The following is a 22,039-nucleotide window of genomic DNA, read 5'->3' as shown; positions in this document are numbered from 1 at the left end:
CTTTGAAGTTGAGAGCCTTTGCGCTCCTTTTTTTAACGGACTCTGCTGGGCAGCTCTACGGCCTGAGGTAGGGGGTATAACATATTTTACGATATCCTGGTATTGATGCCAGTTTGGGTTTTTACTTTACGTTCTATAAATGGGATTTGAATGTTTGATTTGTTAAATGTGATATGCCGTGTGTAATGTCCATTTTGATAGTTTACTCCGCTACTTGAGTCATCTCTCTCCGGCAGCACTTTCCACACAGACATAGCACCACCCCGTCACTCAAGGAGCGCATTTGTTGTTGCTTGACCAGAGACACTAGCAACCTAGAATTACACTTAGCAAGTTGGGCCTAAATCATGTTAGCTGGCTAGCTAATAAATGTACTGGGTCAAAGCAAACGTAACAAACTTTACAGCCTGATAATACAAGTGATGGTGTAGACCTAAACCCTCATGTAGCTTGTGCAACAGTATCTTCTAAATCAAAGAGGTATACGTGAAGCATGAATATGTTAGCTACGCGAAGTAGCTAAGAGAAATCATTTAATTTAGCCAAAGAATACAGGGTCCCCTAGGAAACACTTATCAACACATGGTTCCAACCCTATTTAAATAACTCCTACCTGGCATTTTCATACTAAACACTATTAGATTCTAACTATAGAATTATATATATATAGAATTATATAAATATAATGTTTTACTCTAAATAGCAAGTGAAATCGCAACATATGGTTAAAAATAAGGCCTAAATGTTTTGCCCATGTCGTGCAGCCCTACATGGCAGTGTAGAAATTATCTCAAATGGGTGCAAGAAATGCAACAAAAATATTTTAGTTGAATTGAACTGTATAAAATAATCAGAATGAGAAAGAGCTATTGAATTATCTTAGAAAGTTTGTTTCCACCATAGGGTCACGCACCACTCATAAAGCAAATTCAGAACTTGTATAATTCTAAAACATTAAATACCGTAAAAAATGTGAGGGGAAAAAACATATGATATTTTGCCATATCGCCCAGCCCTAGACTAAGGTCATGCTGCCCTGACATTTACTACCATTGTGTGACCAGCTGCCCCCACTATTTATAATTCGCCATGGGGTTTCCTCCTATTTAGGTAAAATGTTGTGCTCCTTGATTGGGTTTAAACAAATATGCTGGGTGGTCAATTGAGATTGTAGCCTACAGATTAAAAATGCATTTACAAGGCTAATTTCAAACAAAATAAGATTGTATGCATGTGTCTCTCTAGGCTATCCAACAGGACCGTTTTCTTATATGCAGACTGACAGTTTTGCACACTCTTGCAACCTTTCAACCAGCTTCATGAGGTAGTCACCTGGAATGCATTTCAATTAACAGGTGTGCCTTGTTAAAAGTTCAATTGTGGAATTTATTTTCTTCTTAATGCATTTGAGCCAATCAGTTGCGTTGTGACAAGGTAGGGGTTGTATACAGAAGATTATTTGGTAAAAGACCATGTCCATATGTCAAGAACAGCTCAAATAAGCAAAGGGAAACGACAGTCCATCATTACTTTATGACATGAAGGTCAGTCAATACGGAAAATTTCAAGAACTTTGACAGTGCAGTCGCAAAAACCTTCAAGCGCTATGATGAAACAGGCTCTAGTGAGGACCGCCACAGGAAAAGACCCAGTTACCTATGCTGAAGAGGATAAGTTCATTAGAGTTACCAGCCTCAGAAATTACAGCCCAAATAAGTGTTTCATAGAGTTCAAGAAAAACTTCAACTTTTCAGAGGAGACTGTGTGAATTAGGCCTTCATTTAATTGTATTATTATTTTTGTTAAATTGAACCTTTATTTAACTAGGCAAATCAGTTAAGAACAAATTCTTATTTACAATGGCAGGGTAGCCTAGTGGTTAGAGCGTTGGACTAGTAACCGGAAGGTTGCAAGTTCAAACCCCCGAGCTGACAAGGTACAAAATCTGTCGTTCTGCCCCTGAACAGGCAGTTAACCCACTGTTCCTAGGCCGTCAATTGAAAATAAGAATTTGTTCTTAATTGACTTGGTTAAAGGTTAAAAAAATAAAACCCAGACGATGCTGGGCAAATTGTGGGCCGACCTGTGGAACTCCCAATCACAGCCGGATGTGATACAGCCTGGATTCGAACCAGGGACTGCAGGGACTGATGCCTCTTGTACTGAGATGCAATGCCTTAGACCGCTGCACCACTCGTGAGCGGTCTAAGGCACTGGTCAGATTGCTGCAAGAAACCACTACTAAAAAACACCAATAAGAAGACGACACTTGCTTGGGGCAAGAAACACTGACGGAAATTGTAAATGTCTTTGTGAGACGCAGAGTAGGTGAACGGATGATCTCTGCACGAGTGGTTCCCACTGTGAAGCATAGGAGGTGGTGGTGTGATGGCCCTTTGCTGGTAACACTGTCAGTGATTTATTTAGAATTCAAAAGTAGGGCTGGGCGATATGGCCCATCTTATATCCAGATATAGGTCATTTCATATCCTGATAATGACACATCACAATATAGCACATTTTCTGTAAAATCAATGAATAAATAGTGTATATAAAATGACCACCTATTTTTTATTACATTTTGAATTATACTCAACAAATAAAATATTTGCATTTGATACCTTGGGTTGAGTGTTTGCACTCTCACGAAACGCCTGTTTCTCGAACGTGTAAATTGGGGCCATGTCTTTGCAGATGTAAGTTGTAACGGCAGCTGTTACCTCCATCTTTGTGATTCTTTGCCATATGCTGTGCCACGGGCAAAGGCCTCTTGCAACGTCTGAGTCAGGGGTTTGTTTTGAGCACCCGACTGTACTTTTTGGGGTCTCATCCGTAGACTCTCTCCATACTGTTTCACATGATTTTTGTGTAGGTGCTAAGATATGCTAGTGGTGTTTGAGCCTGTTGTCGGGACCGGCCTGCGACATATTTTGCAGGGGGCGGTTTTCTAGTTTGTGTCAAACCTTTCATACCCAAACCATGACAATGACCAAAGTATCCCCTCTTTTAGGTACGGTCTCCGTGCCACATTCACTCATGTGTTGCAAATTTCCTTCCACACGTGTCCAATTGATAATATGAAACGATAGACGTTTTTCTATCGTCACACAATGTATATCGTCATACCTAATTCAAAGCACACAAAACCAGCATGGCTACCACTGCATTCTGCAGCAATACGCCATTCCATCTGGTTTGCGCTTAGTGGGACAATCATTTTTTTCCCAACAGGACAATGACCCAACACACCTCCAGGCTGTGTAAGGGCTATTTGACCAAGGAGAGTAATGGAGTGCTGGTTGCTGTTGGTTACTACATGATTCCATGTGTTATTTCATAGTGAAGACATCAAAACTATTATTCTACAATGTAAAAAATAGTAAAACCCTAAATTAAGAAAACTCTTTATCTTTAATATCGCTCTATGCCATTTGATTAAAAAGAGAACACCTGAGAATGCCGATAGAGAAGGAAATATGAGCTTGTGTGTCTGTTTAGACTTGAGCCTAATTGAGCCAGCATGAGTCAGACTCGACTTGCCTTTAAACAGCAGTGTGGAATATCCTTGCCCTTACAATATTGAGGAGATACGCATCGCACCAGCGTGAGTAAAAAGCAGCATTATACAATGTAGGCCTACTTAATAGTACAGCAGACTATATTGAGCTGTCTATGATAGCCTACATGGGGTTGAATGTCACCTCAGATGAATGTGACAACAGCTCCATTGCCTTTTACATAACCAATTGTGCCTTTTGGCAGTAGGAGTCTCCGTAAGTAAGTTTCTATAGTAGGTCTTACAATAGTAAGACAAAAGGAGGATTATAGTAGCCATTTCTTAGATTTGATGCAGAATGTTAGATTTCCTGACAATTATAGACCTTGTTCAACATGAGGGGGAAATACAGTTTAGCAGGTAGCCAGCAGGTAGCCAGGGTCCATGTCCACGATGAGTCTGGGATGCAGTGTCGACAAGGCCAAATCATTACCTGGAATAGACAGCACGTTGTCCGAAACTTTGTTTAACAGGATAATTATGTTACATCATAGTACCTACCTAATCCTAATAGTACCTATTCGCTGATAAACAAGCATATTACACGTGTTATACTTTGACACCTGTCTATTCTAAATGCCATCAATATTAACTAAAGTCTACTGCTGCTCAATAATCCTAATTTACCAAGAAATGTGTTCCTATATTTACCAAGAAATGTAATCCTATAGCTATTGTACTGAGGTAGTATCGGCCTACCAATTTAATTAGGTTAAAACCTCTGACTGAACCACAACCACTCAAAGGCCTACTTTCCAAAACAACATAAGACCAGAGACACCAGAGACAAACTTAAAATCCTATTCAGTACTAAGTCAGCCGATCGTGAAACTCCTCATGAATCATTGGCATAGAAATCCTATGCAATTCACAGAACATACATCTGTTTTAATAATTGAACAGGGACCACAGCTGACCAATACCATGCAAGTGAGAAGGTTTTTATTACTGTATGCTCAGTTTTACTCTGCTGCACTGCTTATGGTGAGTGATATACAGTTTTGGTTAAAACTACAGCCTCAGACACAGTCAAAGGTTGTTGTTTTTTATGGCCAAAATGTGTGGATCTATAAAAGGCAAATGTCTAGAATATAGAAATCACACTCCTATTGAATGCCATATGCCGTATTCAGAATGCAACGAAATCTTGATCAAATTGACAGCAGTCAGCAGAGGACTGAGAGACTGAAAAACAGCTTCTATCTCAAGACCATCAGACTGTTAAACAGCCACCACTAACATTGAGTGGCTGCTGCCACATTTAATTTTAATTTTACCTTTATTTTACTAGGCAAGTCAGTTAAGAACAAATTCTTATTTTCAATGACGGCCTAGGAACAGAACGACAGATTTGTACCTTGTCAGCTCGGGGATTCGAACTTGCAACCTTTCGGTTACTAGTCCAACGCTCTAACCACTAGGCTACCCTGCCGCCCCACATGTAAAAAATGTATCACTAGCTACTTTAAAACAATGCCACTTAATATAATGTTTACATACCCTACATTACTCCTCTCATATGTATATACTGTACTCTATACCACCTACTGCATCTTGCCATCTTTATGTAATACATGTATCACTAGCCACTTTAAACAATGCCACTTAATATAATGTTTACATACCCTACATTACTCCTCTCATATGTATATACTGCACTCGATACCATCTACTACATCTTGCCTATGCCATTCTGTACCATCACTCATTCATATATCTTTATGTACATATTCTTCATCCCTTTACACTTGGGTGTATAAAGTAGCTGTTGTGAAATTGTTAGGTTAGATTACTCGTTGGTTATTAACTGCATTGTCGGAACTAGAAGCACAAGCATTTCGCTACACTCACATTAACATATGCTAACCATGTGTATGTGACAAATAAAATTTGATAACAACGATATTTCACATATCAGAACACCCTGACACCAAAAATCTTAAAATCATATCCCACACTGATATGGGTTAAAAAAGTTATTTTATACAACTTGTCCAATGATCACCATACCTCTCTTACATGACTACAGCATTGTAAATTATTCAAATATTATAGCATGTGTATTGTGGATGCATATTAATGCACATTACTAGACTTCAATACAAGCGTTGCACAGATCAATGGAATCCCCAATGTTTGCAATTTGATGACACAGATTCTCAAACGATAAGTGATCGTAATCCAGATGGTCAACCAGCAGCGTTGATTCGAAGCTCAGCATTCAGCAGAGACTAGAATGCATTGCTGGCAAAGTGCAGCACGCCGGGTGCCATTTAATAGGATAAGGACTGATCCCTTCTGTTAGACATCAAAACGTGATAGCTCGTCGCCTATCACACTGGGACCAGTACATAAGCTCTGCAATAGAAAAAGATGTAGAAAATTGCCTTTGGACTTTCTGTAGTCAAGGTCAAATGATTGGTTACGTTGCCTTGTCATAACGTGAACAAATAATCACGCTCGAGGTTGGTAGCTAATGGTGGCACACTGAGCGAAAAGAAAGCATGACAGGATAATGGATCTGTCGTAGCTAGTTAGATGGATCCGCTATGGACACTGCTACAACTAAATAGATATACCGGCGGTAATGTAACTTGTTAACGTTAGCTGTACTAGGTTGAAATTTCGGCATCTCAGCTGGCATCCAGAGTGCATATCACCAAGCTGATATGTATGACAGGTTTCAAAGACGGAGTTCAGACAGAAGTGCTAGTAGTTAACGATGTGTTGCGGCGTAGCTACCGTTGCAAAACATGTAACGTTAAAGGTAGGTTGGCCAATGTTAGCAGCTAGTGCACTAACGCTTCACCTAGCTAGCTACAGTATATCCTTCATTTAACTGGATAACGTTAGCTATCAGTCAGGACTGTTACCTAGCTAGCTATGTCACAAGTCAACCACTGGCTAACCAACTGTGCAGAACCGACGAGTGCAGTGGAATAACACCATGGAATAATTTCAAGTGGAGTACCCATCGCCGTCAAGGCTTAACGTTAGGTAGCTAACCGGCAAAATTGCCAACAAAGCAAAATGTAAGGCAACCAAGGTTCATTTTCAATTGAGAAATTGTAACTTATGTATAAAATGTAAATAAAGCAACGGACGTAGTCCTTTTGCGGCAAGAAAGCTAACCAAAGTTACGCTAACCTAACTGTTACAGGACTCATTATGAGCACACGGCTAATAGTTGACTTGACACATGCAAACTAACGTCACGTTAATAACAAGTTCAGGCGGAATAAAAATAACCCAGCAATTAAGATTCTGAATTAATTAAATTGGAGTCCGAGTCGACCAGCATGGCTGGACTCAGATAACGTTCACATAGCTAGCTACTCACGCAAATAATTCAACAAGCTATTTCAGGCACTTGGTTATTTCAAGTCGTTTTCACCACGACTTTTGCTTCTTCTTCACTCCTTAGTACAGTAGAGGTTAGGCGTCAACCTCCACCTCCTGTCCACGAGCTCCTACAAAGCTAGTGTCGAACCCATTTCAAAATAACGTTACACCGCTAACGTTATTTAGCTACACAACTTTTCAACCACAGTCACCCGCGAGTTGTATTTTCGCACGTTACAATACATTCCATTAACTTGTCAATAAGATCCTGTTCTGGAAAACGTTAGGTAGGTTAATGTCCGAAGCAAATTGTGGTGTAAAGAACAAGAAGCTCAATGTCAGTTGTTCCATCTTCTTACCCAAATAGAAGCTAGCTTGCAAGCTAGACATGAACTCACGAGCAGCTGCAATGAGCTAGCTAACGTTTACCGTTAAGCTAATACTGTAGTAAGGAGATAAAACCAAACCGGTTCGCTATTGCTTACCAGAATCAAAGCTTGGCTTGTGTCCATGTTGTTACTTATGGAAATATATATTTGTGTGCAAAAAAAAAACCAAACGAAGTACTTACTCCGTTTTCCGAATATTACCTCTGAGACCTTCCTCTCTTTCCCTCTCCTCAGTATCTCACTACAGACTGCCCCTCTTTCCCGATCTGTAGTAAAAATCCCGCCCACTACACTGTCACAACATCGCAAGGGACATGTGATTCACGTCAGGGGGATGGGCAATAACTCCAATGTAGATCCCCATTGGCTTAACCAACATATCAGTCGCCCGTGGAAACGGTTACGTCATCAATTCCGTTCACGGATGGAGATCCTCTTGCACCCACTCTTTGCCCGGTCTTACTTTATAAGAATCTGATGCGTGCAAAAATCAGTTCTTACATCGTATGATTTAACCATCATTAAATGAGCACTGACATCTGTTTATTTGTGTGTGCATCTCCCTGGCCCCGTCGGTTGTGTAGCTCCGCCCAACTTCCCGGCGGCTCATCAAACCTGACGTCATTCTTTCCATGACGTCGCGATTTTTCTATGTATTCAATGCTTTAGTGTTTGATTCTTCAGCACATAAGGGTGAAGGAGCGATACAGTCGTTTGAAATGGGCTATAGAATCTGTCTATTATATTGCAGTAAACATATATATATATATATGTATATATATAGCATTCAAGTCTGAATCACAAGTACTGCCTATCTGAATAGCCTACCAACACACACACAAAGCATGCATTGCATTGTACACCAAAAGCTGTTCTGAAATAGTGGCACCTTGTTCTCTTCCAACACTGCAGGACTAACTCATATTAAACATAAGGCTAACATTTCAAAGTACAGAGTACATAACATCTTGCACTGAACTTCAGCATATTACATTTTCCCACCCTGGCTCCCCAGGCTTAAGTGTCATTAATCTGAGTTTAACAATGAAGCTCTACATTACCTCTGATTCAATCCATTGATAGTTGTTAACTTCAGATAGCGGGGTTGTTCCTGGAATGAGGGTGTGATATCAGGTTGTAAACGGGTTGATGTCACATTTCCAGAGGCACACAGGAGATGCCATGAGAGGTGCAAGAGAGCTGTGTGTGTGAGCCTCGGTGGACAAGGTCGCCCTTGAATGTGTGTGTGTAGAGTACATGCACTTCTGTGTGTGTGTGGGAGTGTGTAGGTGCACGAGTGTGTGTGTGTGTGTGTGTGTGTGTGTGTGTGTGTGTGTGTGTGTGTGTGTGTATGTGTGTGTGTGTCATTGTGTGGATGTGTGTGTGTCGGAGTGTGTGTGTGTGTGTCTGCGTGGGATGTCTGGCTACCATTGATCTGTGTATTCTCTGCACCCATTATCAGACCCATATTGGTCTGAGTATACATAATGCTGCATAATCTCTGCCAGACTGGCTCTATGATTATAACATCAACGCAATGCATGCAGGCCTTCAACTGTGTATAGAATGTACATATTATTTGACCGGGATCCATAGCCATATATTAGCTACTCTTCACTAAATGGGTCCAATTTTTGAACACAAAAAACATTGCTGCACTTCTTCAATTTACCGCTCTGGATTTATAAACAGGAGAAAGAAGTTGTTTAAACGTTGTGTAATTTGGACCTAAATCTTGTAATGTTCAATCGGTAGCTCTGAATCACAAACCAGTGTTAGGGAGGAACAGAACAGAGAGAGGGGAAGGAAATTAACACAACATAAATATCTCCAGTCCTCCATTTTCAGCGTCCCTCTCATCCGTCTCTGGGACTGGGTGTCAATGACCGCTGTTGACTTGAAGTTCAAACCAGAAGCATTTCACCACAGGAGTTATGCAGCTGATATCTTTTCAAAAGTAATATGTAGGCCTCTCATGAGCCACATGAGGCAAACAAGTTTCCTTGCAGGCCTTCCAAATCTTGCGGAGCTGTGGGAAAACGCGTATCCTATTTTTATGTGTGCCAGTTTCCAGTTCTCTCTCCCCCTCTCTCATACACACACAGCTCAGCTTTAGAGGCTCTCATTTCGGGCCTCTCCGATTGGAGGCCTGTAGCATTGTGCCCGGCCCTCGAGCAGATGTCCCTCTAACACGGAGAGTAGAGCAATTTTGATTGGTAACTTCCAAAATAGCACCCTATTCCCTATATCGTGCACTACTTTTGTCCAGGGCCCATAAGGATCTAGTCAAAAGTAGTGCACTATGTATGGAATAAGGTGCCATTTGGGACACAGCCCTTCTCTTTCCACCGCAGGCCCTAACTGTTTCACGCTATGGGTGATGATGTCGCTGGCTGCCATGGAAAAAAGAGATCCACACTTCAAATTTGATGAGGTTGAGTGCCCCCCCCCTCCCCCCCACACACACACATACTGCAGAGACAAAATTAAGCATGCCCACACACACATGCTTGCCCGCCTGCCCGCCTTTCCTCCCCCCCCCCACACACACACACACACACACACACACACACACACACACACACACACACACACACACACACAGGTGTTTTGGGACTATGAGAAAGTCATTAGGAATAGTTCATTAAAAGTTGGGTGGGTAAATCAAATAAGAGCATGATTTATTGCAGTGGAGGATGCCATCCATTCTCTGAGCGTCTTTCCGTAACATGATTTGTTCTCCCATTACTAGCAAGCTAAACAATGTTTGTAGTCGCTATTGTTTATCTAAGTATGACAGCCAATGAATTTGAATTATGCTCTGTGCTAACATTCTGCATGTTTGCTCAGTTGAGCTCACTTTAACAGCGGTTAAATCCATTTAAAGACTTTGGGAATGGTCTTAATGTGCAGAAATGAACAAAACCCATTTCGCAACAGGCAATGAAGCTTATTAACTGTTCCAAGCAGGGCTTTCTGAGACAATCCAGATTGGCTGGTCATTAGAGCAATGGATAAAGACAACAAATGATTTACTTTATGAAGGGACAGTTTCAGCCAGTGTATGCTTTGGGCACTTTAAAATACCTTGGCTTAATTTCCTTACAATACAACATATATTACTAAATCAACTATTTAATCATTGTTGAAATAAAAAAAAAATTTTAAACTTAAACCAGAGTTTATATTTTCAAAGGGGTTTTGGGACTTCAAGTCATAGAAATACAATTACCCATCTAACCATCACAGAACATTGACTTGAATTAAAAGGTGTCTGGTTAGACTGTAAACTCTCCTTCCAGACTCACATTAAGCATCTCCAATCCAAAAATTAAATCTAGAATCGGCTTCTTATTTCACAACAAAGCCTCCTTCACTCATGCCGCCAAACATACCCTCGTAAAACTGACTATCCTACCGATCCTTGTCTTCGGCGATGTCATTTTGTCATGACTTCCGCCGAAGTTGGTCCCTCTCCTTGTGCGGGCAGTGTTCGGCGGTCGACGTCACCGATTTTCTAGTCGCCACCGATCCACTTTTCATTTTCCATTTGTTTTGTCTTCATTGTACACACCTGGTTTCCATTCCATAATTATATGTTCCCTATTTAACCGTCTGGTTCCCCCTTGTTTTTGTGCGTGTTTGTTCGTTGGAAGTTGTCTTGTATTTTGTGAGCTGGTATATTTTTCCTTCTTGGAATATTTTGTTGTGTTTTTGAGTAAAGTTACGAGTATTACTCATCTCGGTGTCCTGCTCCTGACTCCGCCTTACCTGCTTCACCTAGGCACTTGACACATTTACAAAATAGCCCCCAACACTCTACTCAGCAAACTGGATGCAGTCTATCACAGTGCCATCCGTTTTGTCACCAAAGCCCCATATACAACCCACCACTGCGACCTACATGCTCTCGTTGGTTGGCCTTCACTATATATCTGTCGCCAAACCCACTGGCTCCAGGTCATCTATAAGTCTCTGCTAGGTAAAGCCCCGCCTTATCTCAGCTCACTGGTCACCATAGCAACACCCACTCATAGCACACGCTCCAGCAGGTTCAGTATATCACAAAAGTGAGTACACCCTTAACCTTATTGGGCATGGAGTTCACCAGAGCTTCACAGGTTGCCACTGGAGTCCTCTTCCACTCCTCCATGACGACATCACAGAGCTTGTGGATGTTAGAGACCTTGCACTCCACCTTCCGTTTGAGGATGCCCCACAGATGCTCAATAGGGTTTAGGTCTGGAGACATGCTTGGCCAGTCCATCACCTTTACCCTCAGCTTCTTTAGCAAGGCAGTGGTCGTCTTGGAGGTGTGTTTGGGGTCGTTATCATGTTGGAATAATGCCCTGCGGCCCAGTCTCCGAAGGGAGGGGATCATGCTCTGCTTCAGTATGTCACAGTACATGTTGGCATTCATGGTTCCCTCAATGAACTGTAGCTCCCCAGTGCCGGCAGCACTCATGCAGCCCCCGACCATGACACTCCCACCACCATGCTTGACTGTAGGAAAGACACACTTGTCTTTGTACTCCTCACCTGGTTGCCACCACACGCTTGACACCATCTGAACCAAATAGGTTTATCTTGGTCTCATCAGACCACCTTAGTCTGCTTGTCTTCAGCAAACTGTTTGCGGGCTTTCTTGTGCATCATCTTTAGAAGAGGCTTCCTTCAGGGACGACAGCCATGCAGACCAATTTGATGCAGTGTACGGCGTATGGTCTGAGCACTGACAGGCTGACACCCCACCCCTTCAACCTCTGCAGCAATGCTGGCAGCACTCATACGTCTATTTCCCAAAGACAACCTCTGGATATGACGCTGAGCACGTGCACTCAACTTCTTTGGTCGACCATGGCGAGGCCTGTTCTGAGTGGAACCTGTCCAGTTAAACCGCTGTATGGTCTTGGCCACCGTGCTGCAGCTCAGTTTCAGGGTCTTGGCAATCTTCTTATAGCCCAGGCGATCTTAATGTAGAGCAACATTTCTTTTTTTCAGATCCTCAGAGAGTTCTTTGCCATGAGGTGCCATGTTGAACTTCCAGTGACCAGTCAGTATGAGGGAGTGTGAGAGCGATGACACCAAATTTAACACACCTGCTCCCCATTCACACCTGAGACCTTGTAACACTAACGAGTCACATGACACCGGGGAGGGAAAATGGCTAATTGGGCCCAATTTGGACATGTTCACTTAGGGGTGTACTCGCTTTTGTTGCCAGCGGTTTAGACATTAATGGCTGTGTGTTGAGTTATTTTGAGGGGACAGCAAATTTACACTGTTAAACAAGCTGTACACTCATACTTTACATTGTAGCAAAGTGTCATTTCTTCAGTGTTGTCACATGAAAAGATATACTCAAATATTTACACAAATGTGAGGGGTGTACTCACTTTTGTGATATACTGTATATTGCACTGGTCATCCCCAAAGCCAACACTTACTTTAGCTGCCTTTCCTTCCAGTTCTCTGCTGCCAATGACTGGAACAAATTGCAAAAATCTCTGAAGCTGGAGTCTTATATCTCCCTCTCAAACTTTAAGCATCAGCTGTCTGAGCAGCTTACCGATCACTGTACCTGTACACAGCCAATCTGTAAATTGCACACCCGACTACCTCATCCCCATATTATTACTTACCCTCTTGCTCTTTGCACCCCAGTATCTCCACTTGCACATCATCATCTGCACATCTATCACTCCAGTATTAATGCTAAATTGTAATTATTTTCGCCTCTAGGGCCTATTTATTGCCTACCTCCCTACTCTTCTACATTTGCACACATTGTACATAGATTTTTAGATTTTTCTTTTGTGTTATTTACAGTACATTTGTTTATGTGTAACTCTGTGTTTTTGTCGCACTGCTTTGCTTTATCTTGGCCAGGTCGCAGTTGTAAATGAGAACTTGTTCTCAACTGGCCTACCTTTTTAAATAAAGGTGTAATACATTTAAAAAAATATATTTAAAAAAAACAATGTCCATTCTAGTGATTCTATCCTTGTGGTTTATTTTGGGGAAACCAAACGTTTCCCAAAAGCTGAAGGCTTTATCAACCCGGTTTGGTTGATTCAGCCCCTCTGGGGAAATAGTTCTTACATTTTTCTGCCTTGCATGACACTTTAAATGTCAAGTGTCATTATAAACCACTGTGCATGTTAATGTGTTCACACCCTGTGGCTAAAGATAGTGACAAAACACACCAATCTATAAAAAGAGGAAATTCTAATAAGATGCATTTCCACATTGTATAAAGTTTGACATAATGATCTAGCAGTGAGAGACTAATCCCCAAAAGACCAAAAGATATGAGAGTCATCTACTCTAAGGTTGATATTTCAGAGAAGCCAAGCAAATATACCCAAGATGGCCGCCGTCTAGGGTTTATCCTAACATAGACAGTAATTATGGGGCTCCACAGACAGACATTGGAGTGAGAAAGCAGATGAATAGCCTAATTATGGGTTAAAAAGAACAACGTGTAGCAGGTGGCATTGTGCGTTTCTGGTTCCAGGCACATGGAGAGAGTGAACTTGGTAGCAGACCTCTTAGTGTATTATCACATTTTGTGATACTACTGGGGGTTGATAAGGGGAAAGGGGGAAACCTAGTCAGTTGCACAACTGAATGCATTCAACCAAAATGTGTCTTCCGCATTTAACCCAACCCCTCTGAAACAGAGATCTACTGGGATCTACTGTAGGACTACACAGGTAACAATACACTTAGGGAAATGTGAAAGTATGATAGCAAATCGGGAAGAGAGATAGAAAATGTAGTCTTGACTACTACCATCATACAAAAGATAGATACAGTGCCTTGCGAAAGTATTCGGCCCCCTTGAACTTTGCGACCTTTTGCCACATTTCAGGCTTCAAACATAAAGATATAAAACTGTATTTTTTGGTGAAGAATCAACAACAAGTGGGACACAATCATGAAGTGGAACGACATTTATTGGATATTTCAAACTTTTTTAACAAATCAAAAACTGAAAAATTGGGCGTGCAAAATTATTCAGCCCCCTTAAGTTAATACTTTGTAGCGCCACCTTTTGCTGCGATTACAGCTGTAAGTTGCTTGGGGTATGTCTCTATCAGTTTTGCACATCGAGAGACTGACATTTTTTCCCATTCCTCCTTGCAAAACAGCTCGAGCTCAGTGAGGTTGGATGGAGAGCATTTGTGAACAGCAGTTTTCAGTTCTTTCCACAGATTCTCGATTGGATTCAGGTCTGGACTTTGACTTGGCCATTCTAACACCTGGATATGTTTATTTTTGAACCATTCGATTGTAGATTTTGCTTTATGTTTTGGATCATTGTCTTGTTGGAAGACAAGTCTCCGTCCCAGTCTCAGGTCTTTTGCAGACTCCATCAGGTTTTCTTCCAGAATGGTCCTGTATTTGGCTCCATCCATCTTCCCATCAATTTTAACCATCTTCCCTGTCCCTGCTGAAGAAAAGCAGGCCCAAACCATGATGCTGCCACCACCATGTTTGACAGTGGGGATGGTGTGTTCAGCTGTGTTGCTTTTACGCCAAACATAACGTTTTGCATTGTTGCCAAAAAGTTCAATTTTGGTTTCATCTGACCAGAGCACCTTCTTCCACATGTTTGGTGTGTCTCCCAGGTGGCTTGTGGCAAACTTTAAACGACACTTTTTATGGATATCTTTAAGAAATGGCTTTCTTCTTGCCACTCTTCCATAAAGGCCAGATTTGTGCAATATACGACTGATTGTTGTCCTATGGACAGAGTCTCCCACCTCAGCTGTAGATCTCTGCAGTTCATCCAGAGTGATCATGGGCCTCTTGGCTGCATCTCTGATCAGTCTTCTCCTTGTATGAGCTGAAAGTTTAGAGGGACGGCCAGGTCTTGGTAGATTTGCAGTGGTCTGATACTCCTTCCATTTCAATATTATCGCTTGCACAGTGCTCCTTGGGATGTTTAAAGCTTGGGAAATCTTTTTGTATCCAAATACGGCTTTAAACTTCTTCACAACAGTATCTCGGACCTGCCTGGTGTGTTCCTTGTTCTTCATGATGCTCTCTGCGCTTATAACGGACCTCTGAGACAATCACAGTGCAGGTGCATTTATACGGAGACTTGATTACACACAGGTGGATTGTATTTATCATCATTAGTCATTTAGGTCAACATTGGATCATTCAGAGATCCTCACTGAACTTCTGGAGAGAGTTTGCTGCACTGAAAGTAAAGGGGCTGAATAATTTTGCACGCCCAATTTTTCAGTTTTTGATTTGTTAAAAAGGTTTGAAATATCCAAGAAATGTCGTTCCACTTCATGATTGTGTCCCACTTGTTGTTGATTCTTCACAAAAAAATACAGTTTTATATCTTTATGTTTGAAGCCTGAAATGTGGCAAAAGGTCGCAAAGTTCAAGGGGGCCGAATACTTTCGCAAGGCACTGTATACCTCCCGTTTGCTGTGCTGAACATGTTTCACCGAAACACATGACAGTGGCTCATTATCCCATCTACTCATGTACAGTAACGCTCTCCAGTCATGTTACCATTGATCGATGTTGAGAAAGCGGAAAGTGTGAACGTGGAAATTGCCAGGGTTCCTATCTGTCAGGACATGCTGTGTTATGACTTCCTGTGGTCACCAATCTTTCTCCATGACTTTTGTTTCTTGAAACAGACCTTTGTTTCCGTTCGCTCAGCACATTGGCAGGGCAACTTCCTTCTTTTAGAGTGACTGGAGAGAGAGGGAGGGAAAGAAGAAAAATCTGTCAAAAATGAAATAGACACAAACATTTGAATAGATACCCTACTTTGTGTGTTTATATACTGGCATTAACACAAAACATGAATGTGGCTTTGGCCCCATCACACCCAAGGCTAATATAAGGATAGTATGAACAGAAATGTTGCAAGTCTGATGTAGAAGAGAAGCAGATATTTAGTTTTTTGTAAAAACATCCATTGATATAAACATAGATGGCACTGATAAGGTCCAAGTTGATGTGTTGAATTTCATCGCAGAATAAAGTTGTGTTCAACAACAGAGTGGGTGCAATTACATTTCACACCTACCTCTCCCCTATCTAAAGGACATAGAAGATTTGGTATTAAGAGGGTAGTGGTCATTAGCGTAGGACTGACTGTGCCTCAGCCCCGGCCAGTACTTAAGACAGTGTCTATATTATCAGACATTGCCTGTGTCCCAAATGGCTCCCTATTCCCTACATAGTGCACTTATTTTCACCAGAGCCCTATGCACGCTGTTCCCTATATAGTGCACTACGTTTGATAGATACGTTAGAGTACTATGTAGGGAATAGGGTGCCATTTAGGGTGCTGTCAAGGTTTATATCAAGGCATGTTGTTTGGTGGCCCACAGATCTTAATGAGAAACACTCATTCCATCAAGCATATCATCAGCCTGCCATAATTACCGTAATCACATTTTCCTAAAATCTGAGAAGGAGCAAACATGGGTTAGTGTGGTCTAGAGCTCCCAATTACCTCCACAAAGAACACACATACACTGCTGACACGGCAAAAGACGGGCAACGACAGCCCCCATATTTTCCACCAAGAGAAGTAGCAGTGGCCAAAACAGACACAGACACGTACGTACACACACACAAGGGCGACCTTGTCCCGCGAGGCTCACACACACCACAACCCTCAGAGCCCAAAGCCAGTGTGAGGCAGTAGTGTTAACTGCCTCACACCAGTTAGCTAGTGTAACAGTTAAGCTTCCGTCCCTCTCCTCGCCCCTACCTGGGCTCGAACCAGGGACCCTCTGCACACATCAACAACAGCCACCCTCGAAGCATCATTACCCAGCGCTCCACAAAAGCCACAGCCCTTGCAGAGCAAGGGGAACAACTACTTCAAGGTCTCAGAGCGAGTGACGTCACCGATTGAAACGCTATTAGCGCGCACCCCGCTAACTAGCTAACCATTTCACATCGGTTACATGAGCACAGGGTTAGGGGAGACAAAAGTGAAACGAGAGGTAGAGAGAGAGAAAGAGAGGGATAGAGAGGGGGAAAGAGAGGTAGAGAGAGAGAAAGAGAGGGATAGAGAGGGGGAAAGAGAGGGATAGAGAGGGGGAAAGAGAGGGATAGAGAGGGGGAAAGAGAGGGGTAGAGACAGAGAAAGAGAGGGGTAGAGAGGGGGAAAGAGAGGGGTAGAGACAGAGAAAGAGAGGGGTAGAGAGGGGGAAAGAGAGGTAGAGAGGGGGAAAGAGAGGGATAGAGAGGGGGAAAGAGAGGTAGAGAGAGAGAAAGAGAGGGATAGAGAGGGGGAAAGAGTTGTTTCCGACTACTCCTGGAATTTACAGCAGCAGCCATTGACCAGGGCAATACAGCAACAGAGATGTGAACAGCCCTGCTAGACCCTGAGCTGCAGTGCAGCTGTGGAGAGAGAGGGAGAGAGAAAGAAAGGGAAAGAGAGAGCAGAGAGAGAGATAGAGAAAGGGAAAGAGAGAGAGCAGAGAGAGAGATAGAGAGAGAGAGAGAGAGAGAGAGAGAGCGAGAGAGAGATCAGAGAGAGAGATAGAAAGAAAGGGAGAGAGAGAGAGAGCAGAGAGAGAGAGAGAGAGAGAGAGAGAGAGAAAGAGAGAAAGAGAGAGAGCAGAGAGAGAGAGCAGAGAGAGAGCAGAGAGAAAGGGGCGTACAGAGAGATATAGAAAGAGACACACAAAGAAACTATGTGAACTGGAAAGGGAGGGAGGGAGGGAGGGAGGGAGGGAGGGAGGGAGGGAGGGAGGGAGGGAGGGAGGGAGGGAGGGAGGGAGGAGACAGTGGTCTTACTCAGTCCTGAGACAGCAGCACTAGGGTTATCTGGCCAAGTTTCCACTCACAAACAATAATTCACCTCAAGTGCCCACTCTTTTACATTACGTCAGCATCCCAAATGGCACCCTATTCCCTACTTAGTGCACCATTTTTTAACCAGAGTACTATGGGGACTCCCTATGGAGTCAGCCGAAGGGGACAACATTTGACTCTGGACTCCACCTTTTTCTGAACTTCTCCTTTTTTCCGCGATCTGTTTTCCATTGATACCTTCCGTATTTATATTTGCACTGGCTCCAGTCTGCGGTGGGGCTGGAAAGTGTATTTCATTCAGGTCAGTGAACATTTTTACGTACCATAAAATATAGGACATATAAATAGTCTTGACTTGATTACCAACCAGGCAGCGAGGCAGAAAAGAAACCACCTGAGTTTCCGAAATTCTGACTTTCACAAAATGATTTCCCATAAGCTCAACTTGATTATTTTTACCCAGCAACAGCCTCTTTGCACTCTATGAGCTAACATGGTTTGGTACACAGTAGGTACACTATTCAAGTATGCACAGTGTCAATTAAATGAAATAGTTGTTTACACTGACATAGTTATTCAGATACTCAAACATCACAGATATCACTGTGTGTACTTATTATTTAAAGGAGTCGGGGGCGGCTGGGCAGCTTCCTGGCAGAGGTGACATTGGGATGCATTGGCAGTAAGTGCCGTAATTACAGATCATTTTCACCATGTTTAGCTGTTCATTTAGGCGTGGAGCTTGGCCCAATAAAAACCTGCCCCCCACTGCCTCCGCCCACTCAACCCCTCGGCAGCGCACCGTCACAGCCCCTGAAAAATAATTAACCACTTCCAAATTAATTATATGCTGAAAACCACCCAAATCCCATGTTTACTTGACACACAGCGTGAGCGAGCAGTGGAGCGGACATCACAGAAAAAATAACTTAATTATGAGAGCAGTCTGATCTAGACCTGTATTCATAAAGTGTCTCAGAGTAGGAGTGCTGATCTCAGCTCAGTTTGGCCTCATGGATCATAATGAATAAGATTACATGGACCTGATCCTAGATCAGCACTCAGACAGATGGTTTATGAATACAGGCCCTGGCTCTATTGCCCAGAACAGAGGCATGTAGGGGGGCACAACATGGGGCACAGAGGAGAGGATCCAGTGGGAACTAGGTGGCCTTTCCTCCCCATCTCTTCCCTTTCGCACAGGGGTCATTCCCCCGGAGAGAGGGCTGGAGGCTGGATGGCACGGAGAGGAAGAGAAACAGGCTAATACTGCCAGGCCCTGGGGCCCTGCTTCCTGACCGGCTGGGAGGCCCTTGATACACACAACACACACCTCAACCTCATACAGGTAATGGCCCTGACCACACTGTATCAATGAACACAGACCTTACAATAAAGAACAGTAGCAGTAAAAAAAAAAAAAAAAGAGAGAGAGAGAGAGAGAGAGAGAGAGAGAGAGAGAGAGGGTAAGGCAAAGGGTTAACATAATGAGTTGGGGGAGAGTGACGGGTAGAAATAGACAATCCATATAATCTACCACTTACCTGTAAGTATAATACATTGTCATTTCAGTGGCCTTAAGAAAATATACTATTCAACCAATCCTATGGCCAAATGAGACTGTAACATTATACCAGATATAAAATGTGGGTTTAACTAACCCTTATCATCATCCAACATCAGATCAACGTTTGTTATCCTCCAAGGTAACAGTAGATACAGGTAATTGCTCAGTTGAGCAAATGTAATTCTCAGCTGAGAGAGAGCGAGAGTGAGAGAGACAGATACGGTCTGCATGATCCATAACAGATGGATATGTCAGATATGCCCAGCCAGGCTTACTCAAATGCTTAGTGGTGAAGTTATGACCCCTGTGTGAGTCTCCCCCCTTTGCTCAGTGCTCCAATTATCCCTGGTCTTCTCCGCCTGGGGATAAGCAAGAGCCATGCACCCGTAATAGACGGACGGATGGACAGAACCATTACCAAGCCATCACCAGAGGAAGGAATTTATCAAATAAGCTAAGAAGAAGCAGTGAATCTTCACTGTAATGAAATAATCAAAACTAGCCATGACCCACAGTAGCCCTTTATAACAACATTGTTGGGGTTTACTGAGTCAGTCTACTCCCTGGTCATTGAGACTGCTCCTGGCTTTGATACAATGCAGTAGCTATATCTCCTGGGATTATGGAGCAAAACAAATATAGTTTCAGTGTTGACCTCCTCTCTATTACTAGTTTATTGTTTACAATAATCCCAGGGAAGATGAAAGGGCCATACACTCTTAGAAAAGAAAGTGCTGTCTATCTGGCTGTCCCCATAGGAAAACCCTTTAAAGAACTCTTTTTGATTCTAGATAGAACCGTTTTGAGTTCCATGTGGAACCCTTTACACAGATGGTTCTACATGGAACCCAAAATAGTTCTACCTGAAACCAAAAAGGGTTATCCTATGGGGACAGCCAAAGAACCCTTCAGGAACCCTTTTTTCTAAGAGTGTATAAGGACATGGAGTGTCACCTCATATTACACAATAATGTAGACACAGACGCCCCAATGTCTATGAAGGTATTTTCCTGCTACTGACTTGTCCTCACCTCTGTTTGTTAAGTTGTGAAACTCTGCAAATGCAAATTCCATCAAGCCAGATGACAGTCCAAATGTCTGTTATGTAATTCACTTCCTGTTGACCGTCAGTGACCTCAGTGATTGGTCAGGATAAATGGAATAGATGGAGTTGATTGGTGAAAACAGGAAATTACACAATTAAATTGGTGGCGAAGGTGCTTTGCTTTGAGAAATGAACTAGTGACATCATGAAATGGTCCCATAAACGACTAACTGAATCACTGATACAGTCAGAACACAATCAGATCAAGTGTATTTTTGCTCAGAGGATAAATGCCAAGCCTTGAACCAAAGGCCACTAAACAAGGGAGGGTAATAGGCTTGAAAACTGAAAAACCTCATTTCCAGGATGACCAATGTTGAACTGTTTTCCAATGCTTTCACTTTCTTTTCACTATTCATGGAATCAAAAAAATAAAATAAATTGATTTATAAAGCCCTTCTTACATCAGCTGATATATCAAAGTGCTGTACAGAAACCCAGTTTAAAACCCCAAACAGCAAGCAATGCAGGTGTAGAAGCACGGTGGCTAGGAAAAACTCCCTAGAAAGGCAAGAACCTAAGAAGAAATCTAGAGAGGAACCAGGCTATGAGGGCTGGCCAATCCTCTTCTGGCTGTGCCGGGTAGAGATTATAACAGAACATGGCCAAGATGTTCAAATGTTCATAGATGACCAGCAGGGTCAAATAATAATAATCACAGTTGTTGTCGAGGGTGCAGCAAGTCGGCATCTCAGGAGTAAATGTCAGTTTGCTTTTCATAGCCGAGCATTCAGAGTATCTCTACCGCTCCTGCTGTCCCTAGAGAGTTGAAAACAGCAGGTCTGGGACAGGTAGCACGTCAGGGTACCATAGTCGCAGGCAGAACAGTTGAAACTGGAGCAGCAGCACAGCCAGGAGTACTGGAGACAGCAAGGAGTCATCAGGCCAGGTAGCCCTAAGGCATGGTCCTAAGGCTCAGGTCCTCCGAGAGAGAGAGAGAAAGAAAGAAAGAAAGAAAGAAAGAAAGAAAGAAAGAAAGAGAGAGAGAGAGAGAGAGAGAGAGAGAGAGAGAGAGAGAGAGAGAGAGAGAGAGAGAGAATTAGAGAGAGCATACTTAAATTTACACAGGACACCAGAAAAGACAAGAGAAATACTCCAGATATAACAGACTGACCCTAGCCCCCCGACACATAAACTACTGCAACATAAATACTGTGAATGTATTTCTAATTCCCAACCAGGTCTAAACTGGTGCATGGATTACGGACAAGGAGGATCTTCTCACTGGTTATGGTTTAACTAATCTGGATTAGGTTTAATCTAATAAT

The 22,039-nt window shown here is 42.6% G+C and overlaps 1 protein-coding gene across 10 annotated transcripts in view; it reads right to left on the bottom strand.

The window, feature by feature from the left end:
* LOC139392731 (ATPase plasma membrane Ca2+ transporting 1a) overlaps positions 1–7,867 on the bottom strand; it is a 56,975-nt gene extending 49,108 nt beyond the window's left edge. For 4 of the 10 annotated variants that reach the window (XM_071140941.1, XM_071140938.1, XM_071140932.1 and 1 more), the window contains exon 1: positions 7,470–7,867. The gene's annotated coding sequence lies outside the window, so the exon portion shown is untranslated. Of the gene's footprint in view, positions 1–7,383 lie in introns of all 10 variants that reach the window. The other 6 variants (XM_071140940.1, XM_071140934.1, XM_071140937.1 and 3 more) reach the window with 3 other exon arrangements.
* Between the last annotated feature and the right edge of the window lie 14,172 nt (positions 7,868–22,039).

Source organism: Oncorhynchus clarkii, chromosome 33 (assembly GCF_045791955.1).
Source record: "Oncorhynchus clarkii lewisi isolate Uvic-CL-2024 chromosome 33, UVic_Ocla_1.0, whole genome shotgun sequence".
In the NCBI taxonomy this organism is placed as follows: Eukaryota; Metazoa; Chordata; class Actinopteri; order Salmoniformes; family Salmonidae; genus Oncorhynchus; species Oncorhynchus clarkii.
This window is presented reverse-complemented; position numbering and strand designations above follow the sequence as displayed.